We start from the raw sequence: 20320 nt of genomic DNA, 5'->3' as shown, positions 1-20320 counted from the left end.
TAATGGACTATGCCATAGTAAAGAATGCCATGATTATGAAAATGGTTGTATCACTTTTATTTACTTTGGCTCCCTCGATCTTCACACTGACTGGAAGCAGGTTTTTGTTATCAAATTCAAAACGGTTTAAGTAATTTCATCAACCAAAGAAAGACAAGATGACTCCAAATATTTCCATACTCATGTTTTGACGCCCTGTGTTCAAGCAGCTTGATGGACATCTGTGTCCTTACCCGTGTCCATGTTACGGTTATACCATCATAACACACACTATAACACATAAGTCCATGAAATATGCTATTGATGACATTCTGCCAACGTGAATCTGTATGCCATCTGTACAAATATGACAATGACAGTCAACATACCTGTCATGTGTCCTCATACCACCGTACTAATCCCTACCTGCGTACCCACCTGTAGCTTTACCATTCTACACTTACCCTTTTCCCGTGTCCTTAAATATAACACTGAATCACTAGCCATACCTTCAGTTGCATAATTCTCTTTGCAGTATTTATGATATATGAAGACTATTTAAGAGCTACTGTCTCGTTTCCTTGTAACCATACTTCTTCCTCCTGGACGAAATCCACATTTTAGTGTGACACACGAGTGCACCATCTGTGAGAGGCATACTTCATCTGCAGATTTCGCGGCATATGAATCAATTAAAATCTCTTCCTGACAAGTGAGAATTTCTACAGATTTCTTTCTTCATTTCACGCAGGTCCACCTTGTATAGACGCTTGGTTCCGTATCAGTCAAAGGAGGGTACCGCCACCAGTAGATCGGATGTATTTTAGAAAATGATCTTCTGGAATGAGTGATTGAGCTGGATTTAATACCGCTTTGAACAGTATTCTAACCTGACGTACAAAAGAAAGTACACATGTACGCCTGGGGCTCAGACATTAATATATGACTGAGGGCATAACCTCCCGGAGATTACAGTAAATTTAAACTTGCTGTACAGTCGCGGGTTTTTTCCTCCAATCCCCCACTTGCTGATACTAGTTACTATGCCTTTGTATAAAAGTCTCCATAGCTTTAGAACACAATTCGGACTCACTGAAAGTAATGTTAAGGTATTACCTACAAGTATAAGATGATGATTTGATTTCCCGAGTTTCTCTTGAGCCCTCCAGGTCTAATTGCGTTTCTTTCGCTCGGCTTGCGTATTTGCCCACAGAAACGTGTTTAATTTGATTAATTCCTGTTTGCTGTAGTGTCAAACAGGCGTTTGTAGAGCTTGACAACGCTTCACCATTGTCGCACACACGAGGGGACCCATACCATCTCTACGACTACAGTTGAGTTGGGAGGAAACTTGTGAAGGCCCAGGTAAAATCCCATGGCTTTGTTGTGTACAGCATTAACAGCAGTTTTGACCAAAGTTTGGTGAAAGCCTGGAACCGCATTCCTACTTGCGGAATTGGCTGCAACTTGATCTATGCCCTTATAGTCCAGAAACTCGGTAAAAAGAAGCCCTAAGTATGTATAGTTGTATTCAACGTCGACGGTAATGTCGCCACAGCAGAATATTCGTGTCGATCACCCGACTGATGTGTTCCGAAAGTGGTCGATCTTGGACTTTGTAGGATTAACTGTCATCTTGTTTCCTGTGCACCGGATGTCGATTCAGCCGAGAAGCAGATTAAGATCTTCTTTGTTCTTAGCGAGTAGGACCCTGTCGTCAGCGTAGGATAGAATACTTGTGGCATCAGCATTTATACCAATGCCAACGAAAAGTTCTTCGATTCAGTTGATAAGAACGTTGAACAGAAGAGGTTGAACAGAAGTGGAGATAAAAGGCAGCCCTTTTGAACTCCACATTTGACGACAAGCCACTCAGTACTGATCCCGTTCAATCTCACAAAGGCTGTGACAGTCTCATAGAGTGAAACAATGGCTATATTTATGTACAACTAGAGATTCCTAGCTCACTAAGCTTCGTCTACATGAAATTTCTGATAATTCAATCGTACTCTGTCATAAAAGCGATTAACGTGGCCTAAGTATCTTTGTTTTGTCTCTTCCTCGTTTCCACCACTGAAATGAGATGTGATCTGTTGCAGATTTCATCCATTTTGTTCATCAGAAACAATTCCTTGGAGTTCACGTGACTGCTGAGTTTAGCGTTTAATATGTGGCAGTAAAACTTGTAAGGAGAGAAGTTATATGGTATGCAAGGGGGTCACTTGTATCTTCTATTTCAGAACAGGGCTATTGTCACCTTTACTCCATGCTAAAGGAACCTCCCCTGTCGAAAAGCAAACATTGAACAGTTTATACAGAAAATGTGAAGTTTCTTTTTTGACTCAGTATATTTCTGAGCACTTCTACGGGGATGCCGCCAACGCCAGTATCTTTACCTTTCTTAACTTGAACCAAAAACTATGTGAACTTCTTGCTGCCGTATTCGCGTCACCATCACCATCACCGTCAGCTTTGACGTCATCCTGATCTGTGTGCACTTCCTCATCTATGTTGCAGTTGAGAAGTGTCGAGTATGTTTTCCTCCACGCCTCCAGGACTGTCGGTTCGTGGTTCGTGACTGATCCCTCTTCCAGTTTGTTTTCCATGGGAATCTGCTACTTTCTTTCGTTTCCTATTCCGAGTTTTTTCCCAAAAGTCACTCCTACCTCTGTCACATAGCTGTTCTAGCGCGTTAAAGGGTGTCTCTAACATACTGACGATTCCAATGTTTAACACACTTGTCACACCCATTCCTCTTCTGCACATATACTTTTCGTAGTCTACGCTTCTGACCACATCTACATTGCAGCACGCTTTCTCGGCTTCACACGATTCGTTCCACTTCTGTGTCAAAGTTTCGCTCCACCATGGATTTTTCGTCCTTGTCCTTTTCTTCCCACCATGAGAGTTCAGGCTGATTCTAATAGTTGGGAGGTGTTCGTACGCTTCTTATATTAACAATTTTAACACGGTTGTTAAAAGTAGCATCAGTGTCATTCTTCTTCCGGACTCTTCCCTGTCTTGACATGCCCAAAATTAAATGGATTTACATGACATGACAACAAATGGTATTGATTTACAACTTCTTTAATGTTTACAACACGACGTTTCTGGGCTACTTCTTGTCCCTTCATCATTCATCTGATGATGACTGGATCTGGATCCAGACGGATGACTGGATCTGACGGAAACTGGTGCAAACCCTTGTCAGGTTCAAGTCCTGGTTTGTACCTGGACGAATGACAGTTTCCAGCCAGAGAGTAGTTCATCATCTCTATTGAGATGATTTTTGATTGGATCGAACGCAAATTTAGAGAACATGTCTTTACAAAACCCAACATCTCTATAGACATTCTTTATGGATAACAACTGTAAATGATTTTGTTTGACAACGGTATATGAATCCATACTGAAACGATGCAACAAGTACAATGAATGAAGTTGTTATCCATAAAGAATCTTACTTTCTTGTGACTCGCCATACTTCTAAAATCCCCATCAAACTGATCATCTTTCAGTATACACAATGAGCCCTCAACGTATTAGCAAGTGAACCAGCCAGTCGGAAGCCGTCATTACACCTGAGTGCACGCCTACCCGCTCTGACTGGGTTCGGTCTCACGTAGGCTTCGTTTCGAGGGAAGTAAGCCCAAGTACAAAATATTGCACTTTTGAATCGCGATTATACGTTTATTATTTGTGTATTTGTTTATCACTAGCGGCAATGTATGTTATATGTCGTGAATACGAGATTAATTGTGTTTTAATAATGTATGATTTTGGGGTTGCATTTGACCTTTAACTTGCTCAGCACTGTTTTCCGATGAGAGGAAGTGACCTCTAGTCTCTGATGCATCACATATTTAGTTGTAAACATATTCATCTGATTCCAGCTGACTATTAATTTCTGAAGCGGGGAGGATGTAAAGGTATCGCCAGGTCAAGAAAGAATTATCCATCTTGGCTGCTCTCTCAGCGTCGACCACGCCCATGATACATGACTGCAGTGTTGAGACCTTTTGTGGTGTTCTTTATTCGATAAGAGCCAAAAGAATTCACTTTGCAGTATGACAACGCAAGGCCCCAAGCAGCAAGAAATGTCCGAGAATACCTGCAAAGCGCCCCCTGGATGCCGAGTTTTTTTCAGACGCACATTTTCGTAAGGTTTGAAAAGTGAACGTTGTGCGAGAATTGAGCTCGCGTGGTCCTGGATCTGCGTACGGCTATAAAATTACACGCAAATGTAGAATATTCAATTTCTTATCCGTTGGTATACATATAAATGCGACTACCTAAAGTGTGAGCGAGGTAAATCTAGCCTGATATCTGAACGACATAAGTGGATATGAAATGGATTTATGTGCTAATGCATAACGACATATTCACAAAATAAAAAAATGAACCGCAGTAAATGTCAAAAATCGATTTTGGCGTCAAACGTCGACAGAGAGGTCATGCACGTATATAGATGAGGGGGCATAACTCCGCTATGCTTTACATTAGGTCAGTGTAACTCAGATCACATGGAGAGAATTTGCTTTGGATACGGTCAGCATATTTCCGTTATGTTTTCTTCACAGTGAACCAGACTATTCCAATACAAATTTCCCCAATGTGAGAGGACACCCTTTGGTAGTTTCACAATTTGTAAAAAAAGATGCCAATGTACTACGTCAGAAAGCAGGTAATAGCAAAGCCGATACATAATTTAGTTCTTAGATTCCTATATTCTCCTGTTTGTGTTGATGTGTTTTGATTAATTTTGCATCAGTACTAACGGAGTAACAGCCACATCTTCAAATGTAATGAAATAACTGAAAATAATGAGACATTTTAGTTGACGTCATGACATGTTTTGTGTATTTTGTGACGTCGGAAAAAGACGACACTGGTTTGATGATTAGTATATATCTAACCTAATTTCCACTCAATGTGTTAAAGATCTCGGCTTCTGTGTTAGAATTCAACACTTTCTAGACAAAACATAAAATGAATGGCTTTACCACTGAAATAGTGTCCTGAATATATCAACAATTAGACTTATTGTGAGCAACACGCGCACCTGTCCGGCATCAATTTGGGGTAAATTAAAATTTCATAACACCTTAATATTCATTGAATATTCATTTAGGATATACACTTTTCTTCTAATGATTATGTGATTATTTCACCTCATAAGTGTGCAATGAAAGATACAAAGAAATCGCTTTTTCAGTATGGAACTATTAGAATATGGACGTAAGGTTTGTCCAAATTAAGACATGACCTGGTTTACATATTTTTAAACAATTTTCGTATAGATATTATTTGAGTTAGATATTTGAGTTAGATGTTTTAATCGAATCTGAATTGATTTTATTATCTAAAACAATGATAATGAATCATAAAACGATTTTGACAAACTTGCACCTGGTCAGTCAATTTTCATAACTGTTTTGTCTATAAAAACGCCACAAACCAATGCAATGAAGAAGACATTTTTTTAAAAATATGTGTACCTATACATTTCATACAATCATTTTCATTAATATTAACAGTTTTACTTATAAGGTTGAATTAAATCGCTGTTTATTAACCTGTTAATATGAAACTGCAATATTTGTCCCAACGTATTGAATATTGTACATCACAGGAACTAAAGCAAATTGCCTAATATGTGCAACAATGTTGACGTCTGACATCACTACCTATGATCGATTTCTTTCAAAATGGCGGCTTCGCTGACAAGGGTAGACAGGATTTTATGAGGACTCTTTCCTTGATTCAGGGATCTTTTGTATATAAATGTGATATGTAAGTAATCAGAATTATTCTGACTATCTGTGTATTGTTATATGTTTTTATAGCTTGCATTGTAAAGGACGGAGGAAGCCAGAAATGTCGATAAGTACCGTTGTCGTTCTACGTCATTTTTGCGTCAGTCATGGCGTCACGCTGCACTAAAAGTTTGACAGTTTCACATGAATTATCAAATGATTGCATTGTATCTATTTTTAATTTGCTATTTCTTGCTACGATACTCTTCCACTCAATATTCTAAGCGTATTGAGCCATTGTAAGCAATAATTACACGGCTGGATGCTGGAAATGTTCCGAAAATGCTACGCAGTGTAAAATCGGATTGTTTTTTGTTTTTTTGTTTACATTTCAAACAGATTCTAAGATCTGTGGGGAATTCAATGATTCATTTCTCGCAGCTGACTATGAAATATAAGCGACGTAATAGGCATCTCAATAACGGCCTTCTCGAAACGTGATTTTCTAAACACTATCCAATATGGCGGAAAGTGCGCTTCGGCGTTCATGTAAGTGCATTTTCGAAAACATCCCAACCGATTCTGGGTTTATCGGCGACGTTTCAGAATTATCATTCCTGGTTACATGAAAACTTGATATCAGTGATCAATAATCTGCTGTTTTTGAGATTCAATGATCACAATATTTATCCGATTTTCACATTTCAAAACATACAGCAAATAACGCTCTGAATCGCGATTTTGGATAAGGTGAAAAATGGCGACATTTACGATGAAGCCTGTTTTGAAAAGCAATGTTAAGTACTTTAGCTTGGTCTGAGATAATAGTGGATGGTATCAAGAAACAGGGAATTTTCCATAGAATTCAAAATTGTGAAGTATATATATGTGCGTGGTATATATAGAATTTTACTGGACTTCAAAGTGAGGGGTGAAGAGGAGGGACATATATATCCCTGTGGCATCCAGTGGCCGTATGCCCCTGGGGCCCGTTTCACAAAACTCTCGTAAGCCAAAGATCTCGTAAGTTTTCTCGTAGCCATTATGCCTCCTACACTGTAGCATGAGATACGGATGCTACGAGAATAGTTACGAGATCTTAGGCTTACGAGAGCTTTGTGAAACGGGGCCCAGGGGGTTAACGTCATTGCCTTGGTCAGCGCCTTAGCCAGATATGAACGTCACTGAACTTCTCTTGGACCATCTGGGTTGTCGGATGATCTCGAGAGTGAGTACTGACTTAGACTTCTGAGACAGGATTCCTGCAGACGTCATACGCCGACTGGCGACGTCAATGTGCAGACGTCTGTTGTCGTGTATGGATGCCTAGGGTGATTACACTCACTACTGATGGCGTGCCCCTTGGCACCCATCTCATTATGTGAATCTTTATGCACTTTGTAAAGGAACTCGGATTTGAGTAATTATTTCATTTTGACCTTTGACTCTTTCTTAATGGATCGCAACAAACGCAAGACTAAAATTACACTGAAGTTTCAAGCAAATTACCTGAAAATGATTTCTGTTTGTAAGTAATTATCATAAATATCACATAGGCCTTTGTTCCTATTTCTGATCAAGTGAGGTCGGTGATAACTGCCTTTGACAAGGTAGTTTAGTTGAATGGCGTCATGTACCGATTTTCGAAATCGCACTGGAGATTTTTATTACAAAATTTAATTGATGAGTTCGTCGTTAGTAATAAAAATAAACATCACTAGTATAGTTTGATCTGATACCTGTTAATCGATAAGTCAAAGACGCATATTCACGTGAATATACGTCTTTGGATACGTATATGGAAACAGATACATCCACACATACTCACAACCCTTATGCTTGAGGGCCTCATGGGGCTAAGAGATCGTTTTGGAGACAACATAACCTCTAGTCCCAGATGTACAGATGTGTACTCATAGTTAAATCTGAAAGTCTAATTTTAAGCATGAAATTTTACAGCAAGCTAACTAAGACATCAAGTATGTCTTTGAAATTTTCAGTATTCCTGCAGAAATGAGAATTTGTACTAGAATTTGTACTTTACTGAGAAAGTGAAATCCCAAATATGACATGTTGCATTTGACCACTTTCTAAATGGCATCGTGTAATCACAGCTTCCGGCCATGGGAGCCATGCCAATTCACACTTATCAGAGAGGTACACAAAGTACGTAGTCTAGACTACCAGTTGTCCGACGTTGATTTTCATAGAAGTCGCGGTGGCCGAGCGGGCTGGGCTGCTGACTTTGTGTGCTGGCGATTAGGTGTCTGGGGTTGCGGGTTCGAATCCCGGATGGGACTCAACCAAAACAGTACTAGAATTTGTCCTTTACTGAGAAAGTGAAATCCCAAATATGACAAATGTGGCCCATAGATAAAGATAACCAAATCAATACCTGACAAGATTACCTATGAGACGTTATTGTTGGATTACATGAAGGGTGTATTGTACATGTGCCAAGTGAGTGACTTCCTGAAGCAAGATCTTGAATCAGCAAGCTCAACAATACTGAATACAGTGGTAAATCAGTCATATGTGAGTAACACCTATTCCTCGAGAATTCTAAGTAGGTTGATATGCAAAAAAAACCGCAGACACTTTCTTTCCAAACCACCGCCTTTACTGTTTGTTCGATAAAACAGTACAGTGTTTCTACGAAAGCCTGACGCTGCCACTTTTGTTCAGCGTGTTGAGGAGTCCGAATTTCGATTTAAATAGTAAATATGTCACTTCGAGAGAGAAGTTTGAAACAACATTAGCTACCCCGCTAATCGCTTTTAAATATCGCTACGCTCGTGAGACTGGCTTGACTGAGATGGGATTGGCTAGGATCCGCCGTCAAACTGCGAACGTTCTTCATGTTATCGGATTCCTCAACACACTGAAGACGCACGTCAAAACTGTAGAAAAGATCTGTTTGAGTTATTAAGAGTTATTAAGAGTTATTAAGAGTTATTAAGATACTTTCCACGTGGGTTATTAAAGACTAGGATATTTATATAGCGCACAAATTCAGGTAACTGGTAAATGCTCAAGTCTTTGAAGGACATTTAGAAGTGAAATACATAACAATGAAGATTTTTATGGATATCAACTTCTTTATTATGAGAACGCAACGTTTCGGAGTTAATGCTTACTCCTTCATCTCCTTCTCATAATGAAGAAGTTGATATCCATGAAAATCTTCATTCTTAGTAAATGCTCGAGGCGCTGATATTTTCCCTCGATCTTTGCATGTAAATCTGAACGGCACATCAATCTCAACTTCCTGGGGGATCATACAAATCTTACAACTACTAGGGATGGGTTGAAGGAGACACATACTCACATCACTTTCTCCAGTTTTACTGCACGTTGTTTCACGTATTCACGAGGCCATCATCTGGTCATATCAACGGATTTATATATATATTCCTTTAAGTGCACAGTGTTGTGTACTTGACACTAGGGGTCACATTATTGAGTCTGCTCTCAAATTTAACTCCAAGAGTTTTACACTCGGTCACAGGTGGGTTCGATCTGTCACAGGTGGCACCTCAAGCTCGCTAGATCACTAGCCTGGCACCAGAACCAGCACGCCCATCGCGCCCGAACGTCTGTGACAGTGTACTCACACTGTACCGTGATGGGATTCAAACCCGGACTTGAGTTTCATATGCGACGATTGGAACAAACTGTAGAGTTGTTGCCTTCCTTGGAGACGGTGGGGTAGCATTGTGGTTAAAGCGCTCGCCCACCGATCTCGCGATCCCCTGTGGATATCTCTATCTTGGTCACCCATGTCAGAGAAATCAATATGGCGTTTTCGCGCCGCGTATACAGAGCAAGGCTGGTTCGTGACGTGAAAAACTGTGACGTCACAAACAAAGTAGACTTTCTCAAGGCCAAACATGGCCGGAGTGGCAGCATAAGGCTTTCGTACTATTATTCTCAAGGTGGTTAAGTAGACATGGAGACGCTTGACAAATGCCGCCAAACAATTCATGGAAGACGTGATATATTAGGCTCACATGAGAGCGACATGGGGTGACGCCAAGATGGGATATATGGCCTATTTATATATCAACGAGTATGTGTCACACCCAGCTAAGACCGTTCATGATAGGCGGACACAAGGAACCCCGTGTGGCTAAACAGAATTATATCACTTTAGAATGTAAATTTCAACAATTCAAGTAGTATGTATACTTTCCACAAAAGTGCAGACTCACTAGTGTACACATGGCCACTTACTCCAGTCAACTGTTCTAAACTGAATCTTGCAAAATAGTCCAACTGATTGATTATAAAAACAAATTCGTGACGTAGAAAAGATTATTTGCATGACTTCTAAAAGATAAAATTCAGTGAAAATTTTTTAGTTAACAAAACATTACACCCAAACGCAGTTGTTCAAATGCACGATATTTGGACATGCTTTTCCAACAATGTGATGCATGGTCCTCGTGTAACTCATTAGCATAAGTCTTGCAGTTCCCGCAAGTTAGAGGAGTAATTCTTCTTCGATGTAGCCATAGAGTGTTTTATGTGAGGCTCAACTTTTAATGGAACGTATATTTACTTCATCCTAACGAAAATGGCCATTTCATTGCTGGCTCAAAACCAACTGCAGCCACACGTAAGGTCATCATACTGTTTTCGTCCTGTGCAAGACTTGTATATTTCTTTGTCACTGGGATACGTGCGGCGAATAATCTTAGCGATGCTGTATTGCGGGCAACGGAAGTTCCGCGTGAGAGGGAGAACGAGAAAACGAACCCAGTCCTGAAAACCTGCCACGTGAACACTTAATATGATTCACAGAGTGCGCGTAATAATAACAGGCGATGTAGTGAGATATGTAAAACTTGTTCATTTGGTATTTTATTGGAGTAATTACATTCAAGTATCAAGATGAGACCTCGAGGCAATAATGTCTCAACGTCATGTCTCTAAAGATTCTGACATCTCGTAACAAAAGCTCAGGAACAGAATGAAAACATATCCTTGTCTATAAGTGAAATAGAAAGGTTCTAGTAATGGTTTTGTGACTACACGTTGAGCTCTTGAATCCACCATCTTGCAGGAAGCTGGTGATGCTGGAGGTTACATATGTCTCTGAAACCTGAACACTGCAACTACAAACAAAAATGAAAATGCGTTTGTTTTTTCCGTTTGATTAGTGAAAATACAGCTATTTAAAAAACGCTTATAGAATAATTCATTTTAAAAGTTATGTAAATAACCCTAAGTAAACATGCAGCATGAAATTTGACGTCACGTATAGCGCGTAGCAGGTGCAAACTGAACTTAATCACTTTTTGCATGCTTTTTGACACCTGAAGTTTGATTGTCTGTGCATGTTATAGAAACACATTCAGACTAAGCTGCGCATGCGCCATGCCACGGTTTGCAGAAAATCAGCGTCTCCGTGTTATGGGTATGCTGGACACTGGAATGGCCCCAAAGTGGCCAGACACTTTAGCGTCCATCGAAACACGATCTCATCTCCATGGAGACATTTTCAATATACATGTGATGGGAACATTCAGGTCAGCAGTCACACCCCGCTGAACATCAAGAATCAGCTACTGACATTAGCTGTATAGGATAAGGATTGTTCTGACTTGGTACACCGTTCACCAAGTTTTCTTCTGTAAAAGGTACTTCATTCGGACAGCAGATCAGGAATATTTCCTCCTGCTCAAAAGTCTCAAAAGTTTCACTTTGGTTTTGCAAACATATGAAATAGTGTCTGTGTGTATCATGGTATATAATTCAGCTTGTTTTGACCTAATTTTGTTAATTTCTAGCGTAAATGAATACAGTTTGACCTATAGGTATAATGTTGTTCCAGTTATTTGGACTTGTTGAACGCAATTCGGTGCTGCACGTTCATCTACTCGACCGTTAACCTTATCACTTGTCGCCCTATCACTCACTCGACCGTTAACATTATCACTTGTCGCCCTATCACTCACTCGACCGTTAACATTATCACTTGTCGCCCTATCACTCACTCGACCGTTAACATTATCACTTGTCGCCCTATCACTCACTCGACCGTTAACATTATCACCTGTCGCCCTATCACTCACTCGACCGTTAACATTATCACTTGTCGCCCTATCACTCACTCGACCGTTAACATTATCACTTGTCGCCCTATCACTCACTCGACCGTTAACATTATCACTTGTCGCCCTATCACCTACCCGACCGTTAACATTATCACTTGTCGCCCTATCACTCACTCGACCGTTAACATTATCACTTGTCGCCCTATCACTCACTCGACCGTTAACATTATCACTTGTCGCCCTATCACTCACTCGACCGTTAACATTATCACTTGTCGCCCTATCACTCACTCGACCGTTAACATTATCACTTGTCGCCCTATCACTCACTCGACCGTTAACATTATCACTTGTCGCCCTATCACTCACTCGACCGTTAACATTATCACTTGTCGCCCTATCACTCACTCGACCGTTAACATTATCACTTGTCGCCCTATCACTCACTCGACCGTTAACATTATCACTTGTCGCCCTATCACTCACTCGACCGTTAACATTATCACTTGTCGCCCTATCACCTACCCGACCGTTAACATTATCACTTATCGCCCTATCACCTACTCGACCGTTAACATTATCGCTGGTCGCCCTATCACCCACTCGACCGTTAACATTATCGCTGGTCGCCCTTTCACTACTCAACCGTTAACATTATCGCTGGTTGCCCTATCACCTACTCGACCATTAACATTATCACTTGTGGCCCTATCACCCACTCGACCGTTAACATTATTGCTGGTCGCCCTATCACCCACTCGACTCGTTACGTGACGAGTCTCTAGACTTCATATCGCTATTCTGTACACGTGAGTCACCGGACTGTCCCAAGGACACCTTTATTTCAACAACTCTAGATATATTAAATGGTGATATCAGTGAATTAGAATGAACAAGATTGATACTTCTAAAAGGGGCCAAGAAACAGGAAGGTTTTCCATACTCGAAAAGTAGTCTAAAGAGACGCATGGAGAAGAGAGGAAAATCAGGTGAATCTCTGCAATTCAAACTTGCAAAGGACTGCTAGTATTTATTCAGAGCATGTCATGGTGAATTTGCAAATGAACTGAATGACATATTGTGCACCATGAGGGACAAGAAATGTGAACAAGGAGAGGCAAATGGAGGTATCCACTCAGTCATGCTTCAAGTTGCTAATCTAAAGACTCATGTAGCTAGATTTGACAGGGACATGGTGCTATTGAGAAAGGAATATGCTCAAGATGTCAATATATTTACAAAGCAAATTCGGGAACTGCGAGAACTCACAAGCAGAGGCAATTGACACATTGCGTCGTGAACTCTCTGGTCTGAAGCAAAACAATAGGTTGTCTGTTACGATGGCTTGTATGCCCGTCGACAGTGACGCTTGTCACATACGTGATGATGTAAGTCAACCGTCGATAGAGCATGGAAGTCTTGGTGACAATGCTCACACTCCGGGTGATATGCAAACACGTGCTAACAGTATCACTGAGTGTCACAGTGTCGTATCGACGCAGACTGACGTGAGAGCGTCAATGAACAACCCGGACAGACGTAATCGCATGTGCCCCACACAGGCTGACAGTGCCTCAGCGGCTAACGGTAACGGTGTAGCACGTGACAACGTACGGGTCGAGGAACACATGGGTGATCATGCTGTGAGTGCCATGAGTGGAACAGTTAGTAGTCAGTCAACTATATCACCGGTCCATAATGGCAACTGCAACTTCGGGTGTGCCCGTAGTGAGTCGTATATCAGAGAACTGAGTGAATCACTTGGTTTACCGATTCATGGTAGCGGTGAGAAAATACTTAGACCAGACAATGAGATACAGTTTTCTGGATCCTGTAATGGACAGAACACCGTCAAGGACCTATGTCCTGACTTAAAGATAACGGTTGACGTGGACCGTGAATGGAGCCGTACGGTCAACGGTCAAACAACTAACTCACTGGATGGTAATTTCAGAGCAGCACCTCCCAGGCAACGAGTTTCCCGTTTCTTCATTGGACGGATCCACATGGATGCAAAGGAGTCTGACATTAGAGACTACTTAATGAAGCGCAATGTCAAGGCGTCTTTAGTGAGAATTCTGAACAACAAATACAGACACACGACTTCAGCGCAGGTGAATGTCCCTTTCACTCAGAGGAAACATGTTGAAGATCTTACCTTTTGGCCTGATGGTATCATTGTCCGTAAATGGATACCAAGGTCACAGCTGTACAACAAGGCTGCATAATGATGAGAGTTGATATTATTACTCTCATGTGCTGGAACTGTCGGGGTGTCTCAACCAGTGTGCCCTATCTCAAATCATGCCTCTCACAGTATGATGTGGACATTTGTGGACTGAGAGAACATCAACTCGGTTATCACAACCTCCATTTATTAACACAAATTGCTGATCCATACTCAGTATTTGCCAGATGCTCCGGAGATGGTCAACTATTGCCTACTGGTTTCTTTGCATCTAGAGGTGGTGTAGCTTTGCTTATATCTAAGCGATTCCAGTGCTATTGTCAGGAGATACCCAGTGACCATGACTTCTTCGTTGGTGTTGAGATTCACGTTCCTGGATGCACACCTTTATACATATTTAATGTGTACCTACCGGTACTAGACCTACTGAGTTGTTCTTTACTTGCCTTGACATTGTCGATGACATATATGCTGCCTACACAGAACTCGGTGAAGTAATTATCATGGGGAATCTAAATACAAAAGTCAAATGTGCTCATTATAGATTCACAGAAAATGTCCTATCAAGGAGAATGAACGAGACAATTCAAAGGTCAGGCCTTACTTCAGTGAACACTCTAGACCTCTGTTCAGGTCCACCCTGGACCTTCTGCTCCTATCAGGATGGACCACGCAGTAGGATTGACCATATCTTGTTACCTGAGTCGACCCTGAGTGATGTTTTATTTGCCCGTATCTTAGACGATGCCCCCTTCAATGTGTCTGACCACAACCCAGTCATCTGCACCTTGTCCCTGCCATCACCTGTACCGAGACTCTGGCGAGAGGAATGTAGAGATGTCTCCTGGGAAAAAGCGAGAAGCCAGGACAGGTTGAAGGATTATACCTTTGCTGTCTCCCATCTGCTGTGGACTATTAAACCTCCCGCAGACGATTGTGAGCTGATTGACATTGATGAATATTATTCAGCAATAACATGTACTTGCATGCCAGCAGGGAGACACTACCAATGAAATCATTCAGGTCATTTCTGAAGCCATACTGGAACAAAATCGTGAATGATTCTCATAATTACATGACTTTTAAGCGCGCTGTTTGGCTTGCTGAAGGCAAACCTCGTGGTTTTACATACACGTCCTACAGAGATTACAAAGCAGCAAAAGCTGAGTTCAGGAAGCACATGAGACGAGCAAGTGACAACCACATCTCACAGACTTTCCGAGAACTCGAACAAGCCCATGACCTTGATATCCGAACCTTTTGGAATCGGGTACGGTCGATCAGAGGGGGGCACAAGTCAACACTTTCCCCAATATTGTATCAAGGGACAGTGCACAGTGATCCAGAAGCCATGTTTGATGCTTGGGCTAGCCATTTCCAGGATGTATATACTGCCAAAGACCGAGACAATTTCAATTCTTCCTTCTGTAAGCAGATAGAATCCCTAGTTGAGGAGATCCGTGTTAAATGCAAGGAAGAACGTGATCCACAACCAATGAAATTCACAGAGTTGGAAGTCACTGAGTGCTGTACCAAGCTGAAGAACAATAAAGCTAGCGGTGCTGACAAGATCGTATACGAACACCTAAAGTATGGTGGCAGAACCCTGATGTTTCACTTGGCAACTCTCTACAACATCATTCTTGAATCTGGACATATCCCGACAGCTTGGCGTGAGAGCATCCTGGTAAAAGTGTACAAAGGTGGTAATAAATCAAAGAAAGATCCGAACTCTTACCGTGGCATATCACTTTCCCCTGTGCTGTCCAAAGTGTTTGAGATGGTGCTCCTGTCTCGACTGGACGGTCTAAATCAAACTGACACCTTTCCTCACAGCAAATGGCATATCAATCTCAGTTATCTGCCCTTCACACATCCTTCAACCTGCAAGAGACGATACACCATTACCACGAGCGAAAGGAGGATATCCACGCTGTGTTCCTGGATACATCAAAGGCCTTTGACACAGTATGGCACAATGGTTTGAAATATAAGTTATTCCAGAGTGGAATCAAAGGTTCCTTGTGGACTGTTCTTGACGACATGTACACTGGAATGAGGTGTCAAGTGTTCCTTGACTCAATGTATTCTAGGCCCATCCCCATGATGCAGGGCATCAGGCAAGGAGGCGTGCTGTCAGGGACGTTGTATCTGCTGTACATAAACTCCCTACTCCAGAAACTCTCTCAGTCGAACCTTGGTGCTGCTGTGATAGACTTAAGTGTGTGCTCTCCCACTCAGGCAGATGATGTGGCACTCATTTCATCAAGGGTTTCTGCCCTTAGAGAGATGGTGAGGATTTCGGAGGAATACAGCAACGACTGGAGATATGTACTGTCAATAGTGAAATAGTGACTTTTCCATACCGACCGAGATCTCAACAACTAAAGCAAGTTGAAGTTAAGTTGTACGACCAACCTCTCCCATGGAAGGATACAATCCGTCATGTTGGAATAGTCTTGTCAAGTAACATGTCAAGCATAGAGCATGTGACGCGAGCTGCCATTTCCTTGCGGTCCGGCGTGAGATCACTGACAGCTTGTGGGTTTCACCCACGATTTACAAACCCAATCATCAGCCTGACAGTCGTAAGCCGTGTGTTTCTTCCCAAAGCCCTGTACGGGTCGGAGTTGTGGACTAACCTTTCCAAAGTTGAGATCTTAAAGCTGGAAAGATCTTACAGACACGTCATTAAGTCAATCCAAGACCTACCTCGTACCACTCGAACTGACAGTTGTCGTGGACTCCTTGGGGAGTTGCCCCTAGAGGCAGGTATAGATCAGCGGAAGTTGTGTTTCCTGGGTGGTCTCTTGAACATGAACCACAAATATCTCCCTCACAAACTGATCGTATCCCGGTTGATGTGATACTTACACAATGTCTCATCGTCATCCGTCGGATATGTGCCTGATGTAGTCAGGGTGCTCAAGAAATACCTACTCTATTGTCACTTGGAAAAATTCCTAGAATCAGGATGCTTCTTGGGGCGTTTAAAGTGGAGGAAAATAGTGAAGACGTCAGTCAGAGAGTATCATGTGGCACAATGGAACCGTCGGCTGGCAGATGACCCTGGCCTTCACAAGTTCCACCGGATACATCGCCGGCTTGAAGTCCATCCTGCATGGACTGTGTCATTGCTTGACGCATCACTCAGACAGCAAGCTAACTTTGTTATCAAAGCTTGCGCGACCATGATAGACTTGTGTGAAACAAGGCTGTGTCATCGGTGTGGTTTGATGTATGATGACCCCCTCACTCACGCCGTAGTTGTATGTGGATACACAGAGGCAACTCGGGACGAACTGTGGTTAGGCCTAATCAATGTCGGACCAGTCGAGTTCAGCGTAAAACTTCACAGCATGAACCCAACGGAACTGACTGAGTGCCTGCTGTCATGTACAACCGACTTTCCCCTAATCAAAGAGGACCTGACTGAGTTTACAACTCTGTGTGTAAAATACATCAGCATGATGTACAAAGCTGTGTTCCAGTGACTCTATGTCACTCGTCCCTTTGACTGATTAAATTCAAACGCGAGATTAGCTCAAATGTGTATGAAAATTCTAACATAAGTACATAAGTACATAAGTACATAAATACTGTGTACTCTTCACCATGAAGGAATAAAAGATTATATATATATATCACTCACTCGACCGTTAACATTATCGCTGGTCGCCCTATCACCTACTCGACCGTTAACATTGTCGCTGGTCGCCCTTTCACTACTCAACCGTTAACATTATCGCTGGTCGCCCTATCACCCACTCGACCATTAACATTATCGCTGGTCGCCCTTTCACTACTCAACCGTTAACATTATTGCTGGTCGCCCTATCACCCACTCGACCGTGAACATTATCACTTGTTGCCTATCACCCACTCGACCGTTAACATTATTGCTGGTCGCCCTATCACCCACTCGACCGTTAACATTATCGTTGATCGTCCTATCACTTATCCGACCGTTAACATTATCGTTGATCGCCCTATCACTTATCCGACCGTTAACATTATCGTTGGTCGCGATATGGAAAACACTGTAGGCATCATTGGCAGTGCCCCAGAGTGGTTTAGATCATATCTCTCCAGCAGAACTTGATGAAACTTCAAGTCCATCTCGTCGGAAGCATGGTGGACTGCAGGGTTCAGTGTTAGGACCGATTCTGTACATTCTCCCCATCGGCAACATCCTCATTAAGTACATCGAGTTTCATTGTTACGCTGACTACAACTAGTTCTATAGGTATCAGACCATCGAACTACTCCACACCAGTTCTAGTTCTAGAGCAATGTATCGGTGACCTCCTTACCTGGTTGACCACCAACTTTCTTCAGCTAAAAGACTACAAAACAACGTTCATGATAACTGGCATCAAGGTGCAAACCATAAAGATCCATAATCCCTCACGCTTACTTGGTAAAGACGCTACTGCTCCATCACAACAGTCGAAAAATCATGGTGTGACCCTCTCAAGTTCCATGTCACCGGACGTCCACTCCCTCGCCACAGAGAGGGCTTCCTCACTACATCTTCGGCGAGTTTGGAAGATCAGGTGCTATCTGGACGCTGAGACCACCAAACTCTTAATCCAGTGTTATGTGACCTCCAGACTAGACATCTGTAACTCCTTGATTTCCGGAACAACCTCAGTACGTCGACTGATACGGTTTCCGTGGTGCCGGGCAGGGCATCGTCACACGTGGTCGACCTTACCTTAGCCTATACAAATATGACATATTACCTGTTTGTCTTAGTCATTGCTTCAGTCTGACGACAGTTGCTCGGGTGCAACCGACGATTCTGTCAATGACGGTGTGATCAGCTTCTTGTTGAGTCTCTCTCTCTCTCTCTCTCTCTCTCACTCACTCAGTCACTCTCTCTCTCTCTCTCTCTCTAAATATTATTCTATCTTTGATTTCCCAGACCCCTGATATACTTGTTTTACGGCCGCCGTCACAGTTGAATAATCTTGGTCAAAATAAAGTAAACTTCCACAACGGTACCAAAATGGCAGCGCTATAGCTATTGTACAAAATAAAATCAATGGTTTTGCAGATCAGATTGAAAGTGGGGACAACCCAATTATTGTCACGTGACCAATCTTGAGTCGAACAATCCAAAACTTCCGTCTCTAGGACCATAAACCTTGAGTTAAACCTTTCTTATTTCTATGATCAGCAAACCTGTCTATAGTGAACGGTCCCCACAGTTCATTTATCTCAGCAAACACTTCATCTAATACCGTCCAGTCGTTTTGATCTCCTGCCCTGCTTATACTGACCCCTGTGGTATTATTCTCCCTTGGGATCCACTGAAATTCGACTTCAACGATGTATTCTAGTAAACATGAATATATTAGCTGACAACTTTTGTAATTCTGATACAGTACTACCATGTTGAGCCTGCAGACAGGCAGCTTGACTATCTTAAAATAAGACCCGTGAAGGTCCCTGGGTAGAAGAAGCCTTCAGCAACCCATGCTTGTCATAAAAGGTTGCTTGTCGTAAGAGGCCACTAACGGGATCGGGTGGTCAGGTTCGCTGACTTGGCTGACACATGTCATCAGTTCCCAATTGTGCAGATCGATGCTCATGCTGTTGATAACTGGATTGTCTGGTCCAGACTCGATTATATTATCAGACCGCCGCCATATAACTGGAATATTGCTGAGTGAGGCTTACAACTAAACTCACTCACTCACTATGAAAATTACCTCACTGACATTCCCTTAACTGAATCAACAAAACCACACAAAGTCAAATTTATCGCTCTCAATTCCCGCCATGCCAAACACTTTTGGAGGGCAGGAATAGCGTCTCCCACCCTGGTAGTCTCCAACATTAGCTCCGGAGCTCCAATTTCATCCCAGAATTTCACTTTAGCTTTCAAACGTCCCTTTCCTCGGGTACCAGAGAGTATACTAGTATCTGCCGGACTGTCACTACCGGAATCTGAGTTCATCAATGAACGAAATGAATAAATTGACTGTAATAACAAATTTAAATACTTTTGTCCACAATTAAACATATTAAACAATTACTATACAAACATGATGCCTTAATTTCCTTTTCACACAGTGACTGAAAACGTGCAACAAATTAGAAGAAATATTTGTATTATTGAGCAGGGTCAAGAATTCCTGATTTTTTTCTTTAAAACGACATTCGTGTGTACAGACATGTTCAAGTTGCTGAGCTTCCTGTTTGTGGTTAGCCATTTGACCAGACATCGTTTATTGGTCAAACTGTAATCATGTGTACATAGAATGGATTTTGATAATTTTCAATGTGATGGCGCACCTCCTACAATGAATGAGTGGTCGGCTTCCGTTAGA

The sequence above is a fragment of the Haliotis asinina genome, chromosome 13, assembly GCF_037392515.1.
Source record: "Haliotis asinina isolate JCU_RB_2024 chromosome 13, JCU_Hal_asi_v2, whole genome shotgun sequence".
Classification (NCBI taxonomy): Eukaryota; Metazoa; Mollusca; class Gastropoda; order Lepetellida; family Haliotidae; genus Haliotis; species Haliotis asinina.
The sequence above is the reverse complement of the archived record's forward strand: the minus strand, read 5'-3'. Positions refer to the sequence as shown.